General features: G+C 35.9%; 1 long non-coding RNA gene across 1 annotated transcript in view; it reads right to left on the bottom strand.

Annotated features, from left to right (window-relative positions):
• Positions 1–642: 642 nt before the first annotated feature.
• The window catches only part of LOC110741610, a 43,225-nt gene continuing 19,402 nt past the window's right edge, over positions 643–24,465 (bottom strand). The window contains exons 2-3 of the long non-coding RNA XR_002518091.2: positions 1,580–1,635; positions 643–979 (exon numbers count right to left, since the gene is read on the bottom strand). This is a non-coding gene — a long non-coding RNA (uncharacterized LOC110741610). The remainder of the gene's footprint in view (positions 980–1,579; positions 1,636–24,465) is intronic.

The raw sequence follows: 24,465 nt of genomic DNA, 5'->3' as shown, positions 1-24,465 counted from the left end.
TATTAAAAATCTCATATGTATGTAATTTATAATTTCTTTTCATAATTCAAAATTTGATGCTTATTTATCAGGAACTTACAATATGATTAAGATGCTCTAAGGAATTGAGAGGACATAATTGCAAAGAAAATGTGTTCCTCTCCTTTAATTTGCTTATAATATGTATATTTTTAATTACAATGAATATTTTACCAAGAATTATCTGTAATCAAATAATAAGGATTGTTAAAAATTATATTATATTGTTAAAAGAGCCATTGATACTTTATATTTTAGGCACTGTGCAAGGCATTTTACATGCTTTACATGCATTATCTCACTTAAGCCTCACAATAACTGCAAACAAACAAGTGGGTATTACACCTACTTATTTATGAAAGCCAGAATAACTGAAGAGACAACTTGTGTAAGGAAAAACAGTATATGACAGAGCTAGAATTTGAAACTCTTTTTTATGACTTCAGAGCATCTGTCTCTTTTCACTATACCATTCAGTTCCTATTAGCAAGTTAAACTTGACCATTATAAGGTCAAATAAGTTGTCTGAACTCAAGCTAACTGACAGAATAGGTAAATTAAGGTGAGAAGGCAGAGGACGGTAAAATAAAGAAGGAGACTCACCAAAAGTAAAATCATTGCACATTAATTTTGCACATTTTGCATAATCTTTAATAGCTATTTTAAATCACAGTGTGCTCAAGACATTAGGAATATAAAGCACACTCAACTTCAATGTCCCTTAATGTGCTTGTAGCTCATACCTGAAACTGCATTCCACTATGATTTGTTCCCATTTTCATTAAATCTTGGGCTTTTAAAAAATTTTATTTCTTCCTCCTGTAGATTCACCCATAAAATATGTTGAGGAATCATATCTTCTCTTGAGGCCTTTTTTCTAGATACTGTATATTTCAAAGTGATGGCCCAGAGGTGGAATAGAGATTAAGTGGAGGAAGATGCATAAAGAAGGAGGCTGCATCTGTGGTTAAAAGAATAAAGCAGAGAGAGATTCAAAGAGGCAATAGGCTCTTGGCTTAAAGTATCATCCTCTCTTAACATGGGTAAGGGCTGGCACTTTTCATCAGCGCTGTATTTTCATGACGCCATATTTATTCATAGCTCTTAAAGTTTAGAAAATAAGGACTCAAAAAGAAATTGTAAAAACTTATTGAAATTAAGACTTCTCTAGAAGTTTAGCTTTTTTTCTGGATAGACTCTACACTCAAGATTAGGTAAGAACTTAGATTAGGTTTATTCAGTATTTCTGAGACTTACAGGATTAAGAGAGAATAAAAACCTTGCATGCAACCATGCCTTGTTACCAAGGAGGAAAATAGTAATGCATTAAAATCAAACACTAATGATTAAACAGTATTAAATCAGTCTTCTCAGTCGTACTAATGCAGACTATCATTTCTTGAAAAAAAAAGCTACCCAAATAAAGATACAAGATTACTCATGGTGTAAGTGAACACAAAAATAAATACAACTAAGATAAATCAAATTGCTATCTTCATTACATTGTAAGCTCTTTCACAGCAAGGAACGTGCTCTCTTTTTCGTGTATTATCTAGCTTACCTTGAAACCTTTGAACATGTTCTTCATTGGTGAACCCATTATTTGTGATACAATACCTACAACAGGAAATAACTTTCATTAATTTGCATCATGACTTAGAGAAACAATCCAAGAGTTTGAATTAAACCACACTGACTATCAATGGCTCTATGACTTTGGAAAAGCAATTTATAGTACAGAATTGTTCTGACATATGAGAAAGTAATTTTAAAAGGAAAGTGTGTATATATAATATTTTACTATGAATAGTGTAATATATAGTTAAATAACTTAGCAGGCCCCTGATTATTTATATTATTCTTACCCAGTGTATGTTTGACATTACAATGATTGCATAATAGGTTACACCAGAACACAGGATGTGCCATTCATCAAATATTATTCTGGGTCCCCAAACAGATACATGTTTCAATGCAAACACTGTTGGGAGACCTCCTGAAACTATTGCTACAGAATAAAAGATGAAATGCTCTTAATTATTGTAAATACAAAATTGCATGCAGGATTGTGTAAAGACAATGCCAGGTTGGGCTGCCAGAATGAGCCAACATTGCGTGATGTGCTTCCCCCTGCAGAGAGCCTATAAACGGACATGCAGTCAGGGAGGTTTCACGTCACCAAGATTTCTATCCCAGAAAAGCAGATGATCATAGCTCTGGGAATGGAATGAGACCCTTGTGGAGAGCCTATAAACAGACGCACGAGGGGCACCCATTCATGTGGATAAGATAGAGTTATAAATGCTCTTATCTTGCCACAGCTTTTCTAGGTCTCTTTAGGGTTAAGGCATACTCCTTTCTGAGAATTTCTGGTCTAACCAGTTGTCTAGCTGCACGTCCTGTTTCTATTGATTGTTTGCAACCAGCTTTTGCTGCAACTGTTACTGCTGATTAATATCTTGCTAATCATAGGTTATGGATAGACTGTGTTTCTGTTTTAAGGCTCTGTTAGAAATTGCTGATGTACACACTATATTGTAAATTCTTATCTCTCTATACTGTACTTCTGCATACTGATGTTATGTTAAAGAATTACTTCATCCCCATGTGACCATCTCACCTCATAATCAAACGAACCTAAATCCCTCACTAACTCACCCCAACCCTCACTAAACTTAATAATAAATGCCAGTATATCCAGTGCATTGGCAGCATCGCAGGACCAGAAGGCGGTGACCCCCCTGGACCCAGCTTTCACTATCTTGTGTGTGTCTATTATTTCTCAACCTGCTGATCCACCTGGGACCAAAGAAAGAGCCCTGTTGCATTGCAGGCTGCTGGCCAGGTCCCACAATAAAACATGACATAGAATTTCCTTATTAGCAAGAAGACTAGCTTATATTTAACATATCAGATTTAATTTGATTTTACAATAATGCCGAATTATAACTGGCAGCTCATTTACTTTATTGTGTACAAGTACTCTGTTCCTAGTGTTTGCAGGATGAACCATTGTCTTAGGTAGAATTATCCCAGATACAGACCAGTAGCCAAGGATTTGAGTGCAATTGATTTATAAGGTAAATGTTCCTAGAAGTAACTGGTAAGGGAGAGGAAGAAGCTGGACAGAAAAGAGAAATAAACCAAGCAAGGGTGCAATTTCAGAAGTTCCAGCCTCAATCTGATCTCACAGGGAACTATGGAGTGTACATTATTACTCAAAATTTGTGGTCCCAGGAGGCAAGGGAACAGCAGCCAGTCTTTGGCTCTTGGCAGCAGTGCTGGGGTGTGGGTTGGGGAGAGTGACTCAGAGGGAGGCAAGTTGACTCAGCAGAAGCACCCACTGTCTTTCACAGTTTATTGTCTGCCTGCCTGAGTCAAGGATCATCTGATCACAAGTAATAAAGAGTACCTCAAGTTTGTTTAAGCAAAAAGAAATTTATTAAACTAATATCTGACTATGTCATAAAATACTATATAGGAATAATAGCCTGGGACACCAGGGACTGAATGTGGAAACTAGAAAGCCAAAAGGGACCAAAGAAGTCTTTCATTTTCTATCTCTTTCCATACGGTGTGTCTTGCCTCTGTTTCTTTCCAAAGAAACCTTCTCTCTGATGCTCATTTGTATATTATGCCCCCCAGTTCCTGAATTTCTATGAACTTTCAGTTGCAGAGAAAATGTACACTGACTCAGAGCTTCTATCTCTTAGTTCTAGATCTTGTAAGAGGGAATCTGATTCAGGTAGCAATCTGTTTCCATGAGATTACTGGGAAGGAGAAAGTCAGCATCATAAAATTTACCTGGAAGAACCCATCCCTGGCAATTCACAAAGAATCAGTGTGGACTCTCAAGGACCCTGAAAGCATCTCTAATATACTACATAAAACCTACTCTTCCAACATGTGGAGGAGTTTGCAGGAGGTGGCAGTTAAATGTTTTGCTTTTAAATGTATAGTCTACTGTTGAACAACATGGGTTTGAATTGCCCAAGTCCACTCATGTATAAATTTTCTTCTGCCAACCCTGACACAGAAAGATGAACCCCCTCTGTTCCTTTTCCTCTTCAGCTTACTCAGTGTGAGGATGACAAGGAGGAAGACTTTTGTGATGATCCACTTGCACTTAATACATAGTAAATATATTAATATTTTCTTTTCCTTATAATATTTTTATTTTTTATTTTTTATTTTTTTTTACTTTAAGTTCTGGGATACATGTGCTGAAGGTGCAAATTTTTTACGTAGGTATACATGTGCCATGGTATTTTGCTGCACCTATCAGCCTGTCATCTAGTTCTTAAGTTAGGTATTTGTCCTAATGCTCTCCCTCCCTTTTCCCTCGACCCCCTGAACCCCTGACAGGCCTCAGTGCATGATGTTCCCCTCCCCATGTCCATGTGTTCTCATTGTTCAACTCCCACTTACGGGTGAGAACATGCATTGCTTGGTTTTCTGTTCCTGTGTTAGTTTGCTGAGGATGATGATTTTCATCTTCATCCATGTCCCTGCAAAGAACATGAACTCATTCTTTTCTATGGCTGTGTAGTATTCCATGGTGTATATGTGCCATATTTTCTTTATCCAGCCTATCATTGAAGGGCATTTGGGTTGGTTCCAAGTCTTTGCTATTGTAAATAGTGCAGCAATAAACATACATGTGCATGTGTCTTAATTGCAGAATGATTTATAATCCTTTGGGGATATATCCAGTAATGAGATTGCTGGGTCAAATGGTATTTCTAGTTTTAGATCCTTAGGGATTCACCACACTGTCTTCCACAATGGCTGAACTAATTTACACTCCCACTAACAATATAAAAGCATTCCTATTTTTCCACAGCCTTGCCAGGATCTGTTGTTTCCAAACTTTTTAATAATCACCATTCTAACTGGTGTGAGATGGTATCTCATTGTGGTTTTGATTTGCACTTCTCTAACGACCAGGGATGATGGGCTTTTTTTCATGTTTGTTGGCTGCATAAATGTCTTCTTTTGAGAAGTGTCCGTTCACATCCTTGGTCCACTTTTTGATGGGGTTTTTTTTCCTTGTAAATTTAAGTTCCTTGTAGATTCTGGACATGAGACCTTTGTCAGATGGATAGATTGCAAAAATTTTCTCCCATTCTGTAGGTTGCCTGTTCACTCTAATGATAGTTTCTTTTGCTGAGCAGAAGCTCATTAGTTTAATGAGATCCCATTTGTCAATGTTGGCTTTCATTGCAATTGCTTTTGGTGTTTTAGCTATGAAGTCTTTGCCCATGCCTACGTCCTGAATACTATTGGCTAGGTTTTCTTCTAGGGTTTTTATGGTTTTAGATTTTACGTTTATGTATTTAATTCATTTTGAATTAATTTTTGTATAGGATATAAGGAAGGGGTCCAGTTTCCATTTTCTGCATATGGCTAGCCCATTTTCCCAGCACCATTTATTAAATAGGGAATCATTTCCCCATTGCTTGTTTTTGTCAGGTTTGTCGAAGATCAGATGGTTGTAGATGTGTGGTGTTATTTCTGAGGCCTCTGTTCCATTCCATTGGTCTATATATCTGTTTCAGTACCAGTACCATGCTGTTTTGGTTACTGTAGCTTTATAGTATAGTTTGAAGTCAGGTAGCATGATGCCTCCAGCTTTGTTCTTTTTGCTTAGGATTGTCTTGGCTCTATGCGCTCTTTTTTTGGTTCCATATGAAATTTAAAGTAGCTATTTTTAGTTCTGTGAAGAAAGTCAATGGTAGCTTGATGGGGATAGCATTGAATCTGTAAATTGCTTTGGGCAGTATGGCTCTTTTCACGATACTGATTCTTAATATCCATGAGCATGGAATGTTTTTCCATTTGTTTGTGTCCTCTCTCGTTTCCTTGAGCAGTGATTTGTCTCTGCATTGGTCTTACTGAGAGCTGCAGACTGGAGCTGTTCCTTTTCGGCCATCTTGCCAGTTTAAAAAAAAAAAAAAAAAAAAAAGCTATCATTTTCTTAATAACATTTTCTTTTCTCTAGCTTACATCATTGATTATAAGCATAAGAGCCATAAAAGTGTTCATGTCCATTGACCCTGTAATCTTACTTATAAGAAACTATCATAAAGAGTTCAAAATATGGGGAAAACTTTTATATACTATATGTTTATTATAGAAGTACTTGCACAGAAAAAACAGAAAATAATCTTAAAATACTTCAAAAAGGGAATAATTAAATAAACCACTGGAATATTCTTCAGTCATTAAAGTTGCGTTCATGGGAAAGATGAAACACCATGGAAAAATATTTATGTGCTCTTAAGTGAAGCAGCAGAATGCCACACTGCAAGGAAATTCAGAGAGCAATAAGGGTAAAAATGCATTGAGGGTAAAAATTACCCTAAGACACTAATCATTATTGAATTCAAGTGGTAAAATTACATGCTTTTAAAAAATATCCAGAATTGTTTCCAATGCATTTATTTAATAAAATAGCTTACAAAATTGCTAAAATATTACCATCACCTTCTATATTGGATATAGTTTACATTCTCTAGAGCTGCTTCTTACTTCTCTTCAATGGGCTACAAACTCTCTTGAAACTTACTACTTTTTGAAACGATTTTATAAGTTAAAACTATATCTCTAAGCACTTGAAAACTACCGAGAGGAAAATAGACAAGCCAGCTTAAGTAACTACTGTGAAGAACCTTCAGAAGAGTCTGAAGAAGTGGCTCTATTTAGAAAAAAAAAATATTGGAGGAGGAGGAGACCTGTAAATCCTTAGAAGTCTCTGAAACTGTCAAAAATAAAGCAACAATATGGTGGAAGAAATCTACAGCTTTCAGTATAGATTTTATAAAGTATCCAGTAAGGCAGCAAAAGAAAGAGCAATTAGCACATGCTCAAGAAACCATCAACCACGTAGATTTTCTTTTCCCAGTGATTATTAGCTTGATTCTCTTGCCTGTTTATAGGAGGCTGGAGTATTACAAAATCATGCAGGAATGAAATAATTTACATCTCCCATTCTCAGAGTAAGTAAATGGTGGCTTTCCTATTGAAACTGCTTTGAGGACATAATGCTATGCCTATACAGCATGAAAGGAGAATTAATAAGGCCATCATAATGGGTCACAAGATGTAATGCAATACTTTCCAAATTATATTCTGCAGAAAACAGTCCCCCAAAACATTCCTTTTCAGAAAATATTTTGGAGGTGAAATGTATTTGTTATATGTTGTATATATGTCCTCTATAACAATCAGTATATTCCTAAAAATATTTCAATGAAGAACAGTATTTCATCAGAATTTCCCAAACTTTGCTCATGAAATCTCACCCTAACACTCCTCAATAGACTAATTATTGGAATCGAGTAAAATAAGTATTCTATAAAATACAGTTTGTTAAATATCTTTGTAATGTTGGCAGATTTCAGAACCTACTAGTCCTAGGATCAAACCCAATTTCTGTCACATGGTAGCTTCAAGAATCTGAGTAAATTAGTTGAACCGTCTTGTTTAACTAAAGATCTTTAAACAGTTTTAGCCCACTGGAAGTATAGCCATAAAGATGCAAGAATCCATTAGGAACAGGCATCCCTTATATCTGGTAATTTATGAGATATTTCTCTCACTAACTGCTCTCAAACATACTATTTGTTATCCTAGCTCTTCCTTTTCTGGGCCGTTCTTCCCAGACCCCAGTAGTTTTCTCAGCCTCCCTTACCATCATTCCTGATTTTGATACACACTTCTAGGTCTCCTTAGAGATGACAAAGTCTGAACACAAGGCTGGAGCAGGCAGCACAGATCGACCACACATCTGCACCACTGAGCAACTGTGCAGCAGCTAGAACCAGCAAGAGAAGCCTCTTCCTCTGGCAGTGTATGCCGTCTACTGAGAATGGTTGGCATTCTGCTCACTGTAAAGAAAGAATGCTTAAGAGAGCCAGTCCAATACCACAGCTGGTGCTGAAGGGCAAATGTGCAGCTGAAAAGCAATAAATTAACACTGGCCCAGTAGTAGTGTCTAATTACAGTTTTAACTTGCATTTCTCTAATAACTAATAATATTGGACAACTTTTCTTGGGTCGTTTGTATATCTTCATTTAAGTGTCCAAATCTTTTGTTCCCCTCCATTTTTTAATGATTTTTCTTCATATTTTCTAGTAGTTAGGCTTTTTCATATTTTCTTTATATATTCTTTATATGTATTATATATTTTTTATGTATTATTTGTACATTTCTTTATATATTCTTGGTATATTTCTTTGTGTGTATACACATACATATTGCGCATATATATATCTCATACGTGTGTGTATATATATTGCAATTCTTTCTCCCAGCCTGTGGTTTGCCTTTTAATTATCTTAACTATATCTTTTGAAGACCATTTTAAAAATTTCAATGAGTTTTAATTTTTCCATTTTCTTGTTTATAGTCCATGCTTTTAATGCTCTATTAAAGAACTCTTTACCAAAGTCACTAAGTTTTACTGTTATATTCTAGAAGCTTTTTGGTTTTAATCCTTTCATGTAAATCTACGATCCATTTGAAGTTAATATTTATGTAGGGTGTGAAGTAAAGGGCAAGGTTTATAGTTTGCATAAAAGACAGGAAAAGACAGTTCCCACGATGAAGGTCAAAGCCGGTCCCAGGAAGAGCTGCACAGGAGCTAACCTATCCAGTGTAAGGCAAAGGGTAGAGGACTCCAGGAATGACAGTTCCACTGGAAAATCAGCAGAATTAGTAGAATATCTGATGTATTTGACTATGTGGAAATGAGTGTTACTTTTTTGGTAAAAATTTTGAGAGAAGAATTTTTTCCAAAGGACCTTCTGTGTACTCAGGTTCAATAATTTAACTAATGAAAGGAGGAATCTGCACCCTCTAATCCATTTAGTATTTTCATGTGATTTATTTCAGTGATAATACTAGCTATTTCAAATGTAAATTCAAATATCTTATTAACTATTTTAAAGATACTAACTTCTAATGTCTTTTTTCATGTAGAATCAATCCCTTATGATATAAAATGTCTGCTTCAAAATTAAGACTTAACAGTCTTAACAGAAGTTGCCAATATATATTTGTAGATAGGGAAAAAATCTGAAAATTATAATAGTGACGTTTCTTGTTACTAGTATAGTAATCATCAAAAGTTATTTTCTATATTTCTTTGGAAAAAAATCAAACTTCTGCATTTTCACATTAGCAAATTATTTCTGAAAGTGTATGATAATGTTGGAATCCATTTATATATTTTTGATTTGAAAATATTGAACTGTTTCAACTTAATAAAAGCATGAGACCAGTATTTTTGCAATTTTTAAAGCCTCAAATATCTTGCATTTTCTGGGAAACAGGTGAGATTATTAAAACAGTATTTCATTTGTATGTTCAGAATTAACTTGGCTACTCTGTTGCAATCAATAGACATATGTCAAAGTCAGAAAAGCAAGAAAATGGGAAAAATTCTGAAGTACCACACAGTCAGTCCTCCTGGAGAAGTGAAGTGTTATTTAGGACCTAGGCCTCTTCTCAAGTCCTGCCTATCTGGTTGGTTCCTAATAAAAGGCATCCAGGACAGCACAGTGGCTCACACCCATAATCCCAGCAATTTGGGAGTCCCAGGCGTGTGGATCACCTGAGGTCAGGAGTTCGAGACTAACCTGACCAATATGATGAAACCCTGTCTCTACTAAAACTACAAAAATTAGCCGGCAGTGGTGGCAGGTGCCTGTAATCCCAGCTACTCAGGAGGCTGAGACAGGAGGATCGCTTGAATCCAGGAGGCAGAGGTTTCTGTGAGCTGAGATCACACCACTGCACTCCAGGCTGGGCAACAAGAGTGAAACTCTGTCTCAAAAAAAAAAAAAAAAAGAAAAAGAAAAAAGAAAAAAAAGGCATCCAGTCCTCCTCACCCTAGAACTCCAACATTAAAATGATTGAGCTATTTTCTACCCTGCTTCTATTTTCCAGCCACGAGTGACTAATTACGTTAGTGTGATTAATAAAGACAGTCTTTATGCAAAAATAGACAGACCTGTGGCACCTGACCAGTTTGTATGCTTTTGACCAGACACTCTAGGAAAACCATTACAGGCAGCCTTTGAGTCACGCTCTTGGATATGGTTAGCAGTGGTTAAGGTAGGAGGATTACAGGATACTAAGAATGGTGACCTATGGGCAAAAAAGGGAGCAAACAAAATGGCAGATGCTTTCTCATAAACTAAGAGTTTACGAGAAAGGAACATTTAAGATAGACATTTTGCTCATCTTGCCTAGTATGGAACTTTTATAGCCTTTAAAGGCCAGTTCAAATGCAAACGCTTTCTAGAATTTCTCCTTAGGCCAGGCATAGTGGCTTATGCCTGTAATACCAGCCCTTTGGGGAGTCAAGGCAGGAGAATTCTTTGAGCCCAGGAGTCAGAGACCAGCCTGGCCAACATAGGGATACCTGCATCTCTACAAAATTTTTCCTTAAATATTAGCTGGATATGATTCCAACTACCTCATGAGGGCTGAGGTGGGAGGATTGCTTGAGCTTGGGAGGTTGAGGCTGTAGGGAGCTATGATGTGGTGCTACTGCAGCCTGGGTGACAGCGGGAGACCCTATCTCAAACACACACGCGCGCGCGCGCACACACACACACCCAAAAACAAATTCTTCTTGAACCCTGTCAGAATCAAGAATCAATGAGTTAGTCCTGAGTACATCTACCACATGCTTTTATGCCTCTATCTCCATCTTCAGAATTGTTTATTATTTATACTGTAACTACTTGTAGGTTAAAGTATGACGCTCCAAAGCACAAATCTGTAGAGATCCTGGGAATTTCTCCCAGGTCATCATCAAATTGTCCCAAAGATTTCCTGAATCTCCTTCTACTTATCTACTTTTCTTTATATCCATTGTGACTATGTTAATCCAAAATGCTATTACATCTTTTTTATCATGTTTTAATTTAATGCGATATCTCCTAGCCATTCTATTTTTCTCTAGAAGCCATTCTGCTCTCCTTATACTAAAGTACTCATTGTAATAAGCAAATCAAAAATAATGCCACTGCTTTCTTAAAGCTTTTCAGTTACTCAAAGATACATTTATTTACTGTATCTGCTAGGACTGTGTAGAGACAAGTCTTTACTTTTTCCAATATCAACTCTCACCACAATCTTGCTCATACTTGTCTAGCTACAGAAATTTCCTCTTTTACTAAAAAAATTTGTACTGTGGTAAGAACACTTAGAGATCTAACCTCTTAATAGATTTTAAGGTGTAAAGTACAGTACTGTTGACTATGAGGAAAATGTTGTACAACAGGCCTCTAGAACTTAGAACTTACTCATCTTGTATAACTGAAACTTTACACCTTTTCATTTCCTTTTCATTAGCAACTTTTCATTTCCTCCTTCCCACTGTCCCTAGCAACCAACACTCTAATCTCTGCTTCTATGAGTTCAACTATTTTAGATACCTCATAAGAGTGGAATTATATGTATTTGTCTATAGGTGTTTGGCTTATTTCACTTAGCATAATTTCCTCAAAGTTTTTCCAGTTCATCATATATTGCAGGATTTCCTTCTTTTAAAAGGCTGAATAATATTTCACTGTATACATGGTCCAAGTTTGCTTTATGAATAAATTTATGAATTTGTTTATCATTTCTAGAGTGTTCCTTATTACAGAGACCCTCTTCCATTATGCTACCTTTCACTGAGCCCGTGAAAGAATTATATGGGGGATGTGTGAGTGTGTGCGCATCTGTATGTATATGTGTATATGTGTGTGTGTGTGTGTGTGTGTATATGCATATATACATACATATGACCATTGATGGAAAACCATTTTATACACACATACACACACACACACACACACACACACACACATGTTTTTCAAAATATATAAGGACCTTCTACAATTCAGTAGCAAAAAGGCCCTAATATTTCAATTAGGCTGATAATATTTCAATGGCTGAGGACTTGCATAGACATTTCTCCAGATATGACATATAATTGGGAAGCAAATATATGAAAAAATTGTTGACTTCACTGTTCATCAGGGAGATGAAAATCAAAACACATTATCACTTTATATTTGTTAGAATAGCTTTGATAAAAAAGATAAGTATAGGTGACAATGTGAAGAAATCATAACTCTTTTACACTGCTGGTAGAAATGCAAAATGATGACTCTGCTATGGAAAACAATATAAAGATTCCTCAAAAAATTAAAAACAAAACTATCATGTAATCCACGATCCCACTTTTGGCCATTTATCCAAAAGAAATGAAATCACATTAACCTTGTTTTCACCACTCATTCTTACCATGGTCCCTCCTGCAACGGGGCCTGTGCACATTATATGTTCCTACTGGTAATGTGATTTTTCTCTCACATTAACAAAGTAAATTCCTCTTATTCTTTTGGTCTCGGCACCATCATTGCTTCTTTTGGAGGCTCTGTGAAACGTAGTGTGCCAAGAGAGGTCTCTGTAACCAGAAACACTCTGGAAATGATAAAGTAATTCATGGATATATTAGTTAATAAAGCAAACGTGGACTAGCTGTATAACTTCTCAAAGCATCAGCTTCCTCATCTGTAAGACTAGAATAATACCTACTTTATAGGATTGCTTTGAAAGTTAAAAATGATCATTGCCTAGCAGAGTTCTAGCATACGGTATGACTCAATAAATGCAGCACACATTATTTTGTTTAGTGATGACACTACTCTTGACAACATAATTCAGAACAAAGCTGCTGTTAAAATTGTGTTCTATTATATTTGTGAGGATAGAACCTACACTACTCTAACAAGAAACTGCCAAGTAAATTGCTTCATCATGATGAAAGTCAATTTCATTCTTAAATCTAACCACCTTGGAAGGCATCCCAGGGTGGTTAGGACAACTTTATAGTGTTGAGGATCCAGAATGCTTGCTCAGTAATCTTGGGGGTGTTACCCTTGTCTGCACAGTTCAAGATGACCACACCCACAGGGACACCTCCCTCCTAAGGTCATAAATCAAAAAGTTGTACATACTGCTTTCACTAACATTTCTCTGGCCCAAACTTAAACTCAGTCACTTGGTCATGGCTACCAGCAAAGAAGAGTGGGGCACGTTTTCTTTACATGGGCAGCCCTGAGCCAACATAAGAATTCTATTACTATAGGGAAAACCTGGAGAAGAAATATTGAGAAAACAGATAGTAGTTTCCTTCACAGCTTCTGAATTTAAAGCTTTAAGGTAAAATAATGTCCTACCAAAATGTAAAAAAAAAAAAATATTAGGGTTGAGTTTAAGAAGCAAGACAGGGGCAAACGAAATGTTATTTTTTTAAGTTAAGTCGTCATATACCAAAATTTTGCCAATATAATGCAAGACAGTAAAAACAGAATCATATAAAGCTTGTGAATGAGGTTTATATGAGGTTCAGGGTGTCCAGTCTTGTTCCCACTGGGGCACATGAGAGAAGTTTAAGCTATATGCTATAAGAGCTGAGTCACAGAAACAAATGTGAAAAAAACAAGCAACTACGTAAAAAAGTAGGCAAAAGGATATGAACAGACATTTCTCAAAGAAGACATGCATACAGCCAACAGACATGAAAAAATATGTCCATCACTGGCCATCCAGAGAAATGCAAATCAAAACCACAATGAGATGCCATCTCCGCACACCAGTTAGAATAGGCGATCATTAAAAGTCAGGAAACAACAGGTGGAAGGATGTGGAGAAATACGTGCACTGTTGGTGGGATTGTAAACTAGTTCAACCATTATGGAAAATGAGTATGTGAGTGATTCCCTCAAGGATCTAGAACTAGATGTACCATATGACCTTCATCCCATGCACAGGATACTTAAAGGATTGCAAATTATGCTGCTATAGAGACACATGCACTGCAGTATGTTTGTGCGACACTATTCACAATAGGGAACTTGGGAATCACCCAAGTAGCTCAAATCAGTGATAGATTGGATTAAGAAAATGTGGCACATATACACCATGGAATACATACAGCCATAAAAAGGTTGTGTCCTTTGTAGGGACATGGATGCAGCTGGAAACCATCATTCTTAGCAAATGCAAGAACAGAAAACCAAACACGCATGAACTCACTCTTGGGTGGGAACTGAACAATGAGGATCACTTGGACTCAGGAAGGGAACATCACCCCACACCAGGGCCTATCATGGGGAGGGGAGGAGGATTACATTGGGAGTTATACCTGATTGTAAAATGACTTGAGTTGATGGGTGCAACTTTTAACATGGCACAAAGTATACATATCATAACAAACCTGCACGTTATGCATGCCCTACAACTTAAAATTATAATAATAATAAACCAAATTTAAAAAAATATTGAGAAAAATAATGCAAGCAATAGAAATAGAGACTTTTTAGGAGGAAGATTGCAATTTTAAATAGAGTGGTCTTGAAAGATCTCATCGAGAAGAGGACATGTGAGTAAATAGCTAAAGAAAGTTAAGGAGCATGAACTGTGGGTCTAGAAGAGAAGACTATTTCAGGATAGAAGTAGCAAGTGCAGATGCCTTGCTCTAGGAGTGTGTCTGACCTTGTTGAGAAACCACAAGGAGACCTGTGTGACCAGAGAAGTGAGTGAGGAAAGAATGCAATGAGATGACCCCAAATGCCATCAGAGAATAGAAGGATGAGGGGGAGGGGACAGCCAGAGTGTAAATGACCTCCTAGGCCATCCCTAGGACTTTGGCATTTACTCTTTGAGAGATGGGCACCCTTAGAAGCTTTTGAGCAAAAGAGTGACATGAATGAATTTTTATTTTAACAAAGTAATAACACCACTATTAATAGAGCCTCAATTTATTGAGCGTTCTACTCTTGGCACTATAACAAGTGCTTTATGTACATCACCTAACTTGATTCTCACAGCATTGCAACATCTTAATTTTTACCACCATTTTTCCAGATGAAGAAACTGAGTCTTGCAAAGTTGGAATAAATTACTCAGATTAATAAATGACATTCTTAGTATTTTCGATCTTGCGTATATCTGCCTGCAATGTCTTTACCGTTATTTATACTGTTTTATTTCTATCAGTATTGTGATAGCTCACTTGAAAGGTTTATATGTTATTGTCTCACCATAAAATTGTTTCTCATTATATTCTGTTCACTAATATCCTAAATAGATGTGATAAAGATGTATTCTGCTGTGTCATTATGAAGAGTAGTGTTACTTATGATAGCAATTATTACTCATTAGCATTTGATAAAAACGAGCTCTGTGCCACTGCACTCCTAATCTAAACAGAGCATCATAAATAATAAACCCTCACAATTGGAGTAGAACTTCTGAACTTGTCTCCTTTTTAATCCCAATAATGAGGCATTTACATTTATAATTAATTTCCACAGTTTTATGAGCTTCTCTCAACTCTCTTCTCTCCGTCCCCTCCAAATCTTCTTTTTTTTTTTTTTTTTTTTTTTTGAAGCTTCCCTCCACAGAAGTTGACTTTCCTGATTTTCATCTGTCCCCACTTGTATGGTCCCCACACAAGTCAGGCAGAGCAGTCAGTGTACATGGGAGTGCCAGCCACCAGTGAATATTCAGAATGCTCCTATTCTGTTTACCATCACCACCACTCTCCTAGCTGAAGATCCACCGTTAACTTCTGTGGGGCTCAAAACAAGAGTACCAGTGGAGACCCACATACCTTACATCTATTAGATTAGTGCAAAAGTAATTGTGGTTTCAGACCATGAACTAGGCTCAGACACATCTTTATGAATCCAAATAGGAACCATTAAAATCAACACATTTTTGCCAATGAGTAATAAATTTGTGTATTTCTGTAGTGTGAAAATCTGTACTTCAGGATTCAAGGAACTCTTGGAAAGCATTTTGTGCATCCTGATGGTTGTGGAAGTGTTTTCCCTGCAAACATTGTTGAGATGCTTGAAGAAGTGGTAGCCGGTTGGTGAGAGGTCAGGTGAATATAACAGATGAGGCAAAACTTCATCGCCCAATTCATTCAACTTTTGAAGTGTTGGTTCTGTGGTGTGCAGTCAGGCATTGTTGTGGAGAAGAACTGGGCCATTTCTGTTGACCAATGCCGTCTGCAAGCATTGCAGTTTTTGGTGCATCTCGTCGATTTGCTGAGCATATTTCTCAGATGTAATGGTTTTGCCAGGATTCAGAGAGCAGTAGTGGATGAGAACAGCAGCAAACAGTGACCATGACCTTTTTGGTGCAAGTTTGGCTTTGGGAAGTGTTCTCGAGCTTCTCAACTCAACCACTGAGCTGGTCATTGCTGGTTGTCATAAAAAATCCACTTTTCATTTCACATCACAATCCAATCAAGAAATGGTTCATTGTTGCATAGAATAAGAAAAGACAATACTTCAAAACAGCAATTTTTAAAAATTTTCACTCAGCTCACAAGGCACCCATTTATTAAGCTTTTTCACCTTTCCAATTTGCTCCACATGCCAAATGACCGTAGAATGCTTGATGTTGAGTTCTTTGGTAACTTCTCATGTCGTTGTAAGAAGCTCAGCTTACATGATTGCGCTCAACTGGTTGTTGTCAAATTCTGATGGTTGGCCACTATGCTGCTCATCTTCAAGGCTCTTGTCTCCTTTACAAAACTTCTTGAACCACCACTGCACTGTACGTTCATTAGCAGTTCCTGGGCCAATGCATTGTTGATGTTGCAAGTTGTCTCTGCTGCTTTACGACCCATTTTGAACTCGAATAAGAAAATTGCAGCTGGGCATGGTGGCTCACGCCTGTAATCCCAGCACTTTGGGAGGCCGAGGCGGGTGGATCACGAAGTCAGGAGATCAAGACCATCCTGACCAACGTGGCGAAACCCCATCTCTATTAAAAATACAAAAATTAGCTGGTCATGGTGGCACCTGTAATCCCAGCTACTCGGGAGGCTGAGGCAGGAGAATCGCTTGAACTAGGGAGATGGAGATTGCAGTGAGCCGAGATTGAGCCACTGTACTCCAGCCTAGTGACAGAGCTAGACTCTATCTCAAATAAAAAAAAAAAAAAAAAAAAAAAACAAGAAAGAAAAAAAGAAAATTGCTCGAATTTGCTTTTTGTCCAACATCGTTTCAATAGTCTAAAATAAGCATAAAATAAACAGCAAGTAATGTCATTAGCAAAAAAACATAAGTCAAGAAATGCCCATTAAAATGATAGGCATAGCCACATTTATTTAAGAATGTATTTCAATATCAAATAGCAAACACCAACAATGCAAAAACTGTGATTACTTTTGCACCAACAAATGTTACAGATCGTGCAAACAAATTATTAAGTGAAATATATTACATATGTCCACCTTAACAATAGTAAGAATTTATCTTCAGTTCTTTAAATCTTTTTTCTGGGCCCATCTTTTGTGTGTGTTTGAGTGATTTCATTTATTTTAATCTTGATCTCAGACTAAACACATTCTCAGTGTTAGATAAGAATTTTTTTAAAAATGTAATTATATTCAAAGCGTACATATTTAATTATATATTTTATTAAAATATGACTTAAGGGGCACAAAAATGCCCTAAAATTGGAATAGTATGGAGAAATGAGTATCCACTATGTTATAGAGATTTTACAAATAAATAAATACATAAATAAATAAGTTAAAATAAATGAAGAAAAACAAGGTATTTTCATAATTTTTCATATACACCTTCTAAAAAGTATTTTATCTAAATATTCAAATGTATTAAAATTAAAAGACAAAATATAAATTATAACATGAGATACATATTTTATATCTTAATTCTATTATAACACAAACCACCAATAAATACCAGTGTCTTAAATTATGTTAATTAAGCTAAAATTTGTATTTACTTAAAAAAATTAAAAATTTAGTTTTCTAGACTGAACCATTGACAATCGTAGCCCTCAATTTCCATCTAGTTGTGAATATAAATATAGTCAATCCTCATTATTTGAAGATTCCTTGTTTGCAAATTCTACTACTTGCTAAAATCTGTCTGTTGCCCTGAAATCAACACTGCTTTTGCGGTCATTCCCAGACTTGTCTATATACAAAAAAGCGAGCTTCCTAAGGTGCAAGTTTCCAACTGAACTCAAAAAAAGCAAAGCTCTGCCTTCTTGTTAAAGCCCTCGTATGTAAATAAGAATCCTTTTGGAGATCTATGTAGTACCACATTTTTTGCATTTTGTACTTTTAGTTGGTGATTTTTTGCTATTTAAAATGGCCCACCCCCAAATGTAATGTTGAGTGCTCTCTAGAGTGCCCAAACACAAGAAGGCCGACATGGGCCTTCTTAGCTCCTATCAGGAGAAAATACGTGTATCAGATTAGCTTTGTTCAGGCATGAGTTACAGTGCATTGAGCCATAAGTTTAATGTTAATGAACCGAGAATATACATTAAATAAGGTGTGTTTAAACAAAAGCACATAAAACAAGCCTATATATTGATTAGTTGATGAAAATTCTGTGACCAGAGGCTCTTGAGGACCTTACCTGAGATTTGCCTAGGACCCATTATTCAGCATTGGCTTGTTCAGTGCTGAAGGCTACTTTATGGAACAGAAATACTGTGGATAACAATAATTAAATATAATCAGTATCCCATGTTACACACTATGTCTATACCTGCCTACATACAAATTTAAAAGTAATTTGAAATATGTAATACTGCAAAATCTGCCTCAGCCACTATGTAAAACTGTTGCTAATACTACATTTAGTTTTATATATTTCTGGAGCCATGCATCAAAGCATGAAAAGAAGTGTAAAACTAGACAGGCAATGTGAGAGGACGAATTTGACAAGTTGCTTGTCTTTTTTCTTACATAAGCATTTCTGCTCAGATCCTTTTCAAACTCAAAAGTGATGCAATCTCTGGTAATAGTAGTGGCCCGGATTAAAAATCTTTACAGTATTCCAAACCAATCACTTTTGGTTTTGATGACGCAAGGCAAGGGATAAATACATGTTTTCCTGAGGTCTGGAAAGGTATTTATCATAAGAACTAACAGTAACGGGCTGGGCGCGGTGGCTCAAGCCTGTAATCCCAGCACTTTGGGAGGCCGAGACGGGTGGATCACGAGGTCAGGAGATCGAGAGCATCCTGGCTAACACGGTGAAACCCTGTCTCTACTAAAAAAAAATACAAAAAAACTAGCTGGGACTACAGGCGCCCGCCACCTGCAGTCCCGGCTACTCGGGAGGCTGAGGCAGGAGAATGACGTAAACCCGGGAGGTGGAGCTTGCAGTGAGCTGAGATCCGGCCACTGCACTCCAGCCTGGGCAACAGAGCGAGACTCCGTCTCAAAAAAAAAAAAAAGAACTAACAGTAACATTTACAGGTCCCTTTCTGTCAACAGTAGATTCTGCATTTAAGTGATAAAGATGTCCAGATCTTTAATACATTTTTTGGAGACAGGCGGTGGCTTTCTAAACTGTGGGACCTGGCAAAAGAACCCCTCTTGTCCTAAGGGTGAAAATACCTACAGGACTATTCTAACTTCATACACCTGCATACACAACAGGTCACTAAGTGACTTCCAGAATCATAGGCTTTATTAGGTCTCTCTCCCCAATCCTGAGTATCAGGCATGCATTGTGTCTTGCATAAAATGTAAACTCTTTAGCACTTAAGAGACTTAATGAAATAGGTTCCAACCACTTTTTCAATCACACTTTACAAAACTCCCATAATGTCTACTCTCGATCCTTCATGTATGCCTTGAATTTCCTTACCTTCTTGGTTTGATTTTGCTCTCCAGTTTTGCCAGCCCAGAATCTTTGTCCACTCTTTTTCTCAATGTCCAATCCTATCCCTTCTGAAGGCCCATTGAGAATATTGTTTCAGGACAACTTTTCCATTTTCTGCCAGCTATCAGGATTCATTCTTGTCTCAGAAATCCCATGCCAATACTTCAACACTTTCCTTATAGCCAGGAACACTGTCTACATAGTTAATTGTGAATTTTTTTTTTTTTTTTGCATAATGTAAATTCCTTTAAGACAGTGTTCTGTCTGGTTTATTGCTATAGCCCCATAGCACAGTACTTTTTCGGCTAATGTTTGTTGATAGAAAAAGAAATGACAAAAGTAATGAGAGAATGACTTTCAGTTGTTGTTTAAATGAATAGACTTCTGCCTGGCTCTGACATGATTTTATATTGCAAATATGTCAATGGTAGAGGATTTCCTATTATCAGATCCCACTCAGAGTACTTTGCAGCATCTTGAGCTGGTATGCCCATTCTTGTTCCATCCCATCTTTAACATGTGGGTAAAATGTCTGACTTCATAACTGTTTTAGAAGGCACTTTGATAGCTATCAGAGGCCAGTAAACATTTCACATGTTAACCAAATATTTTCACTCGGAAAATCTATCTTAAGGCAATCCAGTATAAACAAAAAGCCTTCTCTAAGGCATAAATATTTAACATTATGTCTAACAGACAGCATGTCTAAAATTAAGGGCAGAATTAGGAAAATTGTAATAATTCTACATGGCAGAAATAAATGCGGATTTACTATAGATGATAGTAAACTAAAAAGCTTAATAAAAGTACAGAAAACTATCTGTGAAATAATGGTAAATGACAAAAAATAAGATATTTATTTTAAAAAGTGTGATTATGGCAATGTACATTGCATTGATAAAAGAAAGTGTGAACAGATATATACAGTGGTTTTATTAGTTGAAAGAGGAGGGAATGTTTTTCCTTTCTCATTTTTTGAAATTTGGGAAGCTTTATATAAAATTAAATCAACTTACTGTGACTCAAAAAATTTTCTATGACTAACAATATGAATGAAGTTAGCACTGAAGAACTGCTCTGCACATTCTTATGAAATAAAAAAAAGTAAACAATATTTTGTGCTTATTTTGGATTTATAATGTAACTTATAACAATGGTCATGGGAGGATCTAACAAAAGATTATACAAAATGTGACAATTAGAAATCAAACCAAAGTAGAAGGATCTTAAAAGTTGCTAAAAAGTTAACTCATCAAGATCCTTGAAATAAATTTTATTTTTAATAATCCAACTAGATTTCAAGTCAAACCTGGGGTAGAAAAGGAAACATGCCCAGTTACATAGATTTTCTTACCACTGTTTTACAAAAATTGTGGTAAAGCATACAAAACATGAAATTTACTATTTCTACCATTTTTAAGTGTACAGTTCAATTGCATTAAATAAATTCACATTGTTTTGCAACCATCATCAACGTTCATATCTACACCTCTTTTATCTTCTTCAACTGAAATCCTGTACCCATTGAACACTAACTCTCCATTCATTTGTATCCCCGGATCCTGGAAGTCACCATTCTACTTTTTGTCTCTATGAATTTGACTATTCTAGGTACCTAATACAAGTATAATCATACAATATTTTTCTGTTGGTTACTGATTTATTTCACTTGGCATAAAATCTTCAATATTGAGCCCAGTTGAAGCATATGTAACAATTTCCTGCCTTTTTAAGGCTGAATAATATTCCATTCTATGTACATACCATATTTTATGTATCCATTCATCCATTGATGGACATGTGGGGTGCCCCCACTTTTTGGCTATTGTGAATAATGCTCCATAAACATGGGTGTGTAAATATCTGTTTGAGTTCTGCTTTCAGTTATTTTGGGTATGCACTCAGAAGTGGAACTGTATCATATGATAATTTTATCTCTAATTTTTTGATGAAGTGCCATAACATTTTCCATTCCCACCAACAACACACAAGCACTGCAGTTTCTTCACATCCACACAAGCGCCTGTTATTTTAATTTTTTGATAATAGTAATCCTAATGGGTGTGAAGTCCTATGTCATTGTGCTTCAGTTGGAGTTCCTAATTATTAGTAATGTTAAGCATCTTTTCATGTACTTATTGGACATTTGCATATTTTTTAAAACAAATGTCTTTTCAAGTTCTTTGCCCATTTTTAAGTTGGGTTGTTAGTTTATTTGTTGTTGAATTATAGGAATTCTTTATATATTCTGAATATCAGTTCCTTATCAGATGTACAATTTGCAAATATTTTCCACAGTTCCGGGGGTTAACTTTTCACTCTAGTGGCACTGCCCTTTGATACACAAATGGTTTTAATTTTGAGGAAGTTCGAGTTGTCTATTTTGTTTTTAGTCAACTGTACCTTTGGTATCATATTTTAAAAACTAGTTGCCCAATTCAATGTTATGAAGTTTTCCCTTGTTTTATTCAGTTTAGGTCTTTGATTAATTTTGAGTATTTTTTAAAATAAGGTATAAGGTAAGAGCCGCCACCACCATCTTCTTCCTCCTCTTTTTTCTTCTCTTACTCCTCCCTCACCTTTCTTCTGCCCTTCTCTTTCTCTTCCTTTTTCTTCATGTGTATATGCAGTTGCACCAACAATATGTCTTTGTCCATTCTTCAGTGACTGGTCTTAGCACTGCTGTTAAAAATTATTTAGCCATATACACAAGGGTTTATTTCTGGGTTAATTATTCTGTTCCATTGGTCTTTATGTCTCTTTTTAATGCCAGTAAAACAGTATTTGTATGATCACAGCTTGGTAGTAAGCTTTGAAATTAGAATGTGTGAGACCTATATGTTTGTTCTTTTTCAAGACTGTTTTGGCTATTCAGGGTCCTTTGAGATTCCATATGAATTTTAGGATGGATTTTTCATTTCCTGAAAAAAAAGCCATTGGAATTTTGATAAGGATTGCATTGAATCTGTAAATCACCTTGGGTAGTAATGGTGTTTTAACAGTATTATGTTTTCCAAACTATGAACATAGGTTATGTTTTCATTTATTTGTGTCTTCTTTCATTTTTTTCAGTAATATTTTACAGTTTTGATGTATAAGGTTTTTGCCTTCTTAGTTAAGTTTATTTCTAAGTATTTTTTCATACATATTTAAGGTGTACAGCATGATATTTTAATATACATATGCATTGTGAAATGATTACTATGGTCAAGCAAATTAACATATCCATCCCCTCATATTGTTATCTTTCTTTTTCTTTAAGTCGTGTATGTGATAAGAGCTCCTGAAATCTACTCTTGGCAGATGTCCATTACGCAATGCAATAGTATTAACTAGTCATCATGCTGTACATTGGATCTCTAGAGACTTATTCATCATATATCCTACATAACTACAGTTTTGTACCCTTTGACCAGCATCTCCCCATGCCCAGCTCACCCCGTCTATCTTTTCACTTTCAAACTGTTCGTGTCCTTCAATCTAAAGTAAGTTTCCTGCGGAAAGCATATAGTTGTATTCTTATATTTATTTTTAAAAGTAACTATACCTATCTAATTTTTAAATAAATGAAAAATAGATCTTTTGGAAATTGGAGTCGACTCACTGTGTAACCACAAGGTATAAAAATAAGACTAGTATAGAAAAGCTAATAACCACTGGCTTGAAATTCTCGCTGCCAGATCAACAGTGTAGGAAGGTTTGAGGGGTACACATCAATCTCAATATTTGAAAAAAAAAATTTCTGATGTTCTGTTTTATCCAACAAAGAGCAGATAGGCATGTGATGTGTTAAAGCAGATGTTGGATACACATGAACACCTATCACACACACAAATTTGGATTGTGTGAAAAATATACTAGAAGAACTCTTAGTTTTCTTATATTTAATTAAAGATGGCAGAATATGGATTGTAGGTAAAGATATAAGGATAAAGCTTAATAATTATATTTAAAAATAAATAAAAATAGTTAAATTCAGCAAAGTTATTTACTAGTAGCCATGAAACAAGAAAAGGAATTCAGCCTTATGCCATTAATTTAGGAAAGTGATAACCAAAGAAAGAAACAGGAGATTCTAATCAAGTTTCCCACAGTCCAAATAATAATAATAATAAAACTATGAGAATACAAAGTACTGGCCATCAATTTCAAAGGAATACAAGAAATAGGAAAAACAAATGCCCACCATTTTTCTAGAAACCATTTTGAAGTGATAAGCTATCAGAAGCCCAACTATTCCTGCCTCCTGAAGTAAAGTAAACCCACAACTGCAGAGTGACAAAGACTGAACTGAGGTATAGAATGTTTCACAAAATATCAGGGTCCACCTCTGGTTCTTTCTTCCCCTTAACAACATGGCCTCCCGTGACACACTGAAGTTACAAGAAAGTGAATAGAGAGCAATACTCAATCTTACAACTGTACATCTGAGGGGAATATAAATTAATCTGAAACAAAGTGGAAAAAATTTCAAAGAGGTTCCAGTAACAAAACATCAAAGCAAAGAAATGATCTGAACAAAGTTGATAATATTAAAGAGAAACAGAGTGGCTTCTGCTGCCAGAGTCACAAAATAACCAGAATGTGCCCAGAAAATACAGCTCCTTTATTGTCTATAACTAAGCTGGTCATTCTTATAACCCCCATGCACTAAGTAGCTTGAGTTGGATTAAGGAAGGTAGTAAGTATCTAATAGAATTTAATGTT

Source organism: Papio anubis, chromosome 17 (assembly GCF_008728515.1).
Source record: "Papio anubis isolate 15944 chromosome 17, Panubis1.0, whole genome shotgun sequence".
NCBI lineage: Eukaryota > Metazoa > Chordata > Mammalia > Primates > Cercopithecidae > Papio > Papio anubis.
The sequence above is the reverse complement of the archived record's forward strand: the minus strand, read 5'-3'. Positions and strand labels throughout refer to the sequence as shown.